Below are 6,000 nucleotides of genomic sequence, written 5' to 3' on the forward strand. Positions count from 1 at the left end.
GGATGGCATTTGGAGATGGGGCCTACAGGGGTAGCTGGGTTACAGGAGATCATGAGGGTGGGGTTCTAGTGGTGGAATTATGGCTTTGTAAGGAAAGGAAGAGAAGACGCCCTTTCTCAGCCAGCTGAGGAGGCGGTGAGAAGGCAGCCATCTGCAAAGCAGTGAGTTCTCACTAGGAAATGAAAGGGCTGATACCTTCATCTTGGCCTTCCCAGCCTACAGAACTGCAAGAAATAAATGTTTACCATTTAAGGCCATCAGTCCATGTCATTCTGTTACAGCAGCCTGAGCAGACCAAGATACGCCTCTTCCATGAAATAAGACATCGGAATGGAAGATCTCCAAATCTCTTCCAGTACAGACTGCATTCTATTGTGTTATGTTCCCTAAAAAGTTACCTTGTCATGGATATATTGTCTATTATTAAAGGGTACAAGTAAGTCATCTAAAGAGCAAACGGAACTTCCCTTCCAAACCATCATTTCAGAAGACTCAGCGGGGCTTCTGCTTAGTAAAACTTGCCAGCATACCCGTGTCCATCACCGTCCCATGCTGCGATTTAAAAAGCAAGTCAGTTTTATCTTGAAATCATTCAACCAAAAAAGGAGACAGATGCTCAGAGATATTTTGTGCGTTGGTAGTTACTGTTCCCTTCCCTTGTTAAACTAGTGTAAGACGTGTTCGGATGAAGAAGGCAGGCTTAACAAAACGGAAGGCAATTCACTCATTAACATAATTGCTATAACCTGATAAATCTTTAATACCCCTCTCTTCTTCCCTGATTCTCTCTCTCTCTCTGACACTGACACACACACACTCACCCCCACCCCCACCCACCAAAATGGTTTCTTGGCAAAAGGTTGACAAATCTAAGAATAAAGCAAACCTGTAGTGCAGGAAGGCAGGGGCAGCTTCTCTGTGGACCCAGCAGACAGGTAAGGGAGAGTCCGGAGCCCTCAGTTTTTTTTTTCAGGCATTTAATGATGTTTCTACACCATTTGTAGTGGCCGCCAAGCGCAGGGCAGGCAGGGGTGCCAGAGGCAGGGTGGGGGCCAGCAGGTTTCCCAGGCCCCTGGAGAATCTTTACTCTCTCTGGGCTCTCTCTCGTATCTTCTCGTGGGCTCTCTTCTCGTAGCCGCTCACCGCCACTCTTCACTGCACGCTACTGCAGTCCTGTGTGACACCGCCCTTATAGGCTCAGCCTCCAGGCTCAGGAGTGCACACTTAGGACCCCCGCGCCGCACTCCAGGTTGCACCATCAGGCCCGCATGCCCCGCGCCCAGCTCCCAAGGCCTCCCGCATTCAAGGCTGTAGGTGATGGCCACAGAGGCCCGTGGCACAAAAGCCTGAGCAATTTTTATTTACCCTACAATGCCTTTTACGTGGTTGCACTGAGAGTGTCTTTTTTGGTTCTAGAAATATGACTAGCATTTTAAAACCATTTTTATAATTCAATCTCCTCTTTGAACAATATTACCCCCTGAGGAGGCATGCTAAGCATGCACACCTGAGCCTGGAGGCGGAGCATGCAGGGGCGGCAAAGGACGGTGCAGCGGAAAGCCGGCAGAGCCTCGGCTGTGAGGGGGGAGGCCATGAGAAGCCGCCAGGGGCTGGGAAGCCTGCCAGCCTCCTGGCCCCCCAGCCCTGCCTGCCCTGTGCCTGCTTGCCGCGCTACCAGTGGTGTAGAAACATCCTCAAAAGGCTGAAAAAGCCACTGAGAGCTCCAGTACTATCCCTTACCCATTTGCCGAGTGCCTTCCTGCACTACATCCCCGTAAGAACACATTAAAAATCAAAACGCGGGCCTCCCCTGGTGACGCAGGCGACCGAGCACAGCTCTGTGAAGCTATCCCCAGCCTCTGCAGCGTGGGTTTGACCCCAGCTGGCTGGCGAGGGTCCCACATGCCACAACAGACCTCTCCTGTCTCCTGACTTCTCCCCCCAGCAGTGTATTTCAGTAGCTCTGTGTAGGGTAAGGTAAAAAATCAGGCTTTTCTGCCCTCCCGCCATCAGGATAGATGAGGGAACCCTGTGATCCTGAATGCATGCCTGATGGCGGGCACCTGAAGTGGGTACACCTGCGCTAAGACTGTGCTTTTTAAGGGTGGCGTCACGGGGACACCAGTAGAAGCAGCAGTAGAAAGCCGAAAGAGAAGCCGAAGCAGAAGCCGAAAGAGAAGCTTAGAAGCAGCAGAACGAACGCCAGAGAGCCCAGATAAAGTGAAGACTTGCTGGGGGCTGGGAGGCCTGCCAGCCCCCCAGCCAGCACCCCTGCCTGCCATATGCCTGGTGAACCCCAATAAAAGACCTGCAAAATAAACCACTGAGGACTCTGACTCCTTTATCCGGTCTGCATGGGATCAGAAAACCTGCACTGTGGTCCATTCCCGCCCCCTACACTCTCCCTGTTCTGTTCCCCGCTCTGACTCTGGTGAATCCTCTCACCCTCCCACGCTTCTGGCCTGTACCCCCGTTCTTGTATAAATGAATGAATAAATCTTTAAAAAAAATCATCCCCCAAGTTTAAGTCCAAGTTGCTTACTTAATAATTAAGAACAAGTTACTTTGACTGAGAAATTGTAATATGGAATCAGAAAGAAAGGAGCTGTTGATGACTGAACTTTTTTCTAATTTTCTCATTTCAACATAGAAAGTGTTTCTGGGCCTCCCTGGTGGCGCAGCGGTTGAGCGCTGGGTTGCGAAGCTGCCAGCAGCTTCTGCAGCGCCGGTTCGATCCCCAGTTGCTCCCCGGCCACCTGAGGAGGGTCCCACATGGCGCGCAGACCTCTCCTGCCACCCGCTGCTCCCCTCAGCAGTGTCTTCGGTCCTTCTGCCTGCTCTGCTCCCTGCTCTGGCTCTGGTGAATTCTCTTACCCTCCCGCGCTTCTGTACACAGTGCTTGTATAAATAAATAAATAAATCTTTAAAAAAAAAAAAAAGAAAAAGAAAGTGTTTCTGGTGCTCCCCCCCAACATAGAAAGTGTTTCTGGTGCCCTGCACATATACACAGAAAAATCCGTTTTCCAAACTACCACATCAGCAGCAAATCCCACAGAGATCATTAAACAGATTCTCTTCTTGAGTCTGTCCAAATTTATCCCCATGTGTCAATAAAATATGGAGTCCTCAGGGAGTACTACGGTATAAAATACACAAATGAAATTAACTTGATTTATCAACATGGAAGGACCATGTGTTTACTCATCGAGGGAGACTGACAGTTAAAGATTCATAAATCATGAGACAGAGGCGCCCACAGTCAGCTCTTCTATCTGCTCCCTCGGCTGGGGCATGCCCTTTAATGATTTTCCACTGGGGTATACAGTAATTAGCAAGCCTTGTCTGCCCAAAATAGAACGGCTGTAGAAACACAACACTGGGGCAAATGGCAGCCTCGCCCTCCTCACGTCTGAGCGAGCACACATAGGACAGTGTCGGCCTCAACCACGCAGGCTGACTTACCTGCAGGTTTCATGTCGATAATGAGCAAAGACAACAATCCAGACGAGAGGCCTCCACTCAGTCACTAAGTATTTGTGCCAGGCATTTAGTAAGCGTACAGGCACAGTGATGAGCAGGTAAGACGGTATCTGCCTTTCACGGAGCTTAGAGAGGGAGAGAACATGATCATGAAATGTTAACATTAATTTTAAAAGAACATGAGAAATCATACACTTATAGCTCCCAGGTCCTCCACTGTGGAGTCCTCAAAGGCACGAATAAAAGTTTTTCCATCTTTTTCACAGATTATGAAAAAGTAGAATCTATGCTCAATATATGTCTATCTATGAAGTTTTATTTATATGTAAACTATAATATGTATCTATCTTTTTGCAATAAAACAAATACAAAGAACAAAAAAATGTGTAAAGGAGGCATAAAGTCTTGACTATGTTTTAGTAAGCTGCTCTAAAATATATCCAAATCCAGCCGATCTATTTGTTTGCCTTGGACAACACACATGGGAACACCCAGCTCAGAGCTCTGATTTCACCCCACTCACAAACATTAGCTGAAAGGACCCAAACATGAATCGACACAGCAGTAAGGAAACGGGCGCAGAGCTCCCCAGCATCCACCTCCCGACACTGGGGGAATGAAGATGAACTTCTGAAAACCTGGGTCATCAGACTTAGGGCCCTCACTGGCCTCAGGGAGCTAACAAGCTCTGTGGAGTGAAATACGGACAGCATAGAGATACGTGTGCTAAACAGCAAAAATGCCTCGCGTGGAGTTCCTAATTCACAGTGCCCTCAGCTCTACTCGTGTTTGCTGTTTCATCACATGATAGATCAAAAGCCCGATGACCTTCTCCACCAATCCACCACGCCTCAACCAGCCCCTGCAAACCTTCGCTTCTCGTAAGTCTCACCTGAAAGGCTTCATCTGAAGTCACGCCTCGCCCCCACAGCACCTCTCTCCGTTCCCTTCCTTTATTCTTCCTCAGAGCACTTTATCTCCGATCTCTCGTTTCTCATTTAGTATGTGAGTGCATGTCAGAGGCCTTCACCTTTCTTATTCAATGCTGCGTTCCTACCCCAGGACAGCGCGTGGCACAGAGCAGTTCTCCAACGCTACTCGCTGCTGAATGACAGCCTGACACAGAAGCATCTCCAGCTCACTCCGGGGTGATTACAGGACCGGCTGTCCCTGAATGAAGACAGCACAGCTAGCACTGGTGAGTGTGGGGAACGCTGGCCATTTTTCTGTGGAGCACCAAAAACATGGGGCTATTTGGTTCCCCAGAGACACCAGGCCATTCCGCTCCTCTCCACCGCTGCTCACATTTTTGCTCTTCCAGGAAGGCTGTGCTATCGCTGAAATCTCCCCCTCCCGAAGTAATGCCTGCTCATTCTTTCAGGTGCTGAGCCCAGAGTCTCCTGATGGGGATATCCATGACATGGCCTGGAGGCACCATGCACTGAAATTATTAGTTCCATCCCTGTCGCTTCGACCAGAACTTCATCTCTTAGGATGCAAGATCAAGGGATTCCAATTGAGGCAGTGGGTGAGAGAGACTGCACTTAGCCCAGGGAGCAGGTTCCAGTCCTGGCTCAGACCACTGCTTTTAAACCTGTACAGGGAGGGGATGAAACCGGTGCTCAGGGCCCTTTCAAAGCTCTGAGACAGTGTTAATTGTTACTTAAGGAAAGTGGTTATTAAAATGGCAGGTTTTCATGCTCCATCTGCTGGTTAAATTGCAGAAAATTCTCCAGGCCTTTTTGAAATGGAATAGTGTAAGAATTAGAAGTGCTTGTTTGTCACCAATAAAGAAATGAATTTTAAAAAAAGAAAATTGTACTGTTTGTAAAAGTTAAATAGCCTAGAAAACAAACGGTTGAGAGAGAAAACATTGACAACTGCAAGACTGTCGTGAAAATCCAAAGAAAGCCAGCTACTTTTGGCTCATATACTGTAGAACTGAGCTCCCACCTCCCCGGCACCTCCCCACCCCCGGGCCCCCCCTCTATTCCTCACCCCTCTTGCCCTGCTGTTCACACCCCTGTTGACCCCTCCCCGCATTACACTGGTTTATCTGCATGAACAATGGCATCCAGCAGAGGGGATGGCATGTCATTCCCCAGACTAGGATATGAAAAGCTGGAGTTTTCATCTTTGCGCTCTCTCTCCCTGCTTCAATTAAGTTGTAGGAATCAAAATCAATACATAGGAATCAACTGTATTTCTATCAAAATATCTGAAAATTAAAATGATCCCATTCACTATTGCATCAAAAATTAAAATATTTAGTAATAAAATTTCCCAAAGAGGTAAAAGACCTATATATTACGCTAAACACTTCAAGACACTGATGAAATAAGTAGAAGGAAGATACAAACAAATGGAAAGATTCCATTTTCTTCCTGATAACATGGATGGGTTTCAGCGGACTTAGTGTTATCATAGATGAAATAAGTCAAACAAAGAAAAACAAATACTGTGCGATATCACTTACATGTAGAATCTAAAAAAGTGGAACTCATGGCAACAGGGAGTAGA

The sequence above is a fragment of the Talpa europaea genome, assembly GCF_964194135.1.
Source record: "Talpa europaea genome assembly, chromosome: 13".
In the NCBI taxonomy this organism is placed as follows: Eukaryota; Metazoa; Chordata; class Mammalia; order Eulipotyphla; family Talpidae; genus Talpa; species Talpa europaea.